This window comes from Dendropsophus ebraccatus, chromosome 3 (assembly GCF_027789765.1).
Source record: "Dendropsophus ebraccatus isolate aDenEbr1 chromosome 3, aDenEbr1.pat, whole genome shotgun sequence".
In the NCBI taxonomy this organism is placed as follows: Eukaryota; Metazoa; Chordata; class Amphibia; order Anura; family Hylidae; genus Dendropsophus; species Dendropsophus ebraccatus.
This window is the reverse complement of record NC_091456.1, coordinates 37,155,085-37,156,056: the sequence shown is the minus strand read 5'-3', so window position 1 is coordinate 37,156,056 and position 972 is coordinate 37,155,085.

The following is a 972-nucleotide window of genomic DNA, read 5'->3' as shown; positions in this document are numbered from 1 at the left end:
GGGGGGGGCTTTTGGGCGGGCTCTGTGCCCGGGTCCCCGGTGACAGCTGCCATGAGCTTTATGGGTAGTCAAAGATGTGAACCTTGACTTACCTTTAAGAACCAGGGTGGGTCATCTTCAGCAAGTATACTGGCTCAGCTCTCAGGCACATAGCCTGTGCTTTCTAAGACTTTCTCTCCTGCATGTGGTAAACCCTACCCCCACTTTCTGTAATTTCTCTAAATCGAACTGGATGGAGGCAATTTGTAATACCACACACAGCCTCAGCACAGGTGTGGTGCAGTTTTTGCAAGAAAGTAGCTGTGCTTTTAATAGTGCTGGATAACTCCCTTTAAAGGGAAAGCGATTGAAAAAAAATGTCAGCAAGCAGGGGAACATAATAACCAGGCACTACTTACCTCTCCCCATGCCCGTGAAGCGCCCACAACCCCCTCCCACCCCACCAGCTCACGGACCCCATGGGTTTACATGTAAACCCACCCTAAAAGAGAAACTAAGCAAATTGTTTAAAAACTTATGGTCTAAGTTAAAACAAATGTCAGCCCCTGGTCACCTACTGAGTTGGCAGCACTGCTAGACTGATATCAATAAAAGCATTCAGAATCTCCCTACCTACCGTTGTCTGTGTTTTCATTTTCATAAAAAAAACACAGGGAATAAAGATATGTTCTGAATGCTTTTAATATCTGTCCAGTGGTGACACCAGCTCAGTAAGCAGTCAGGGGGTGACAAATACTCATTAAAGATAAAGAAACTTCGGAATTTTGACTTTGAAAAGTTTAATGCTATATACCCATAAGGGCGAATAACGGCTGTTGTTGCAAAACAACGGCCGTTATTAATGATCATGAACATTTATAACAGACGTTACTTGCCCTTAGTTTTACATTGTGGGAACATAGCCTAAAGTGGCCTCAACTTACATTTGAAGCTTGAGAAACGAGAGTCGGAAGACACAAAAAACCAACACTA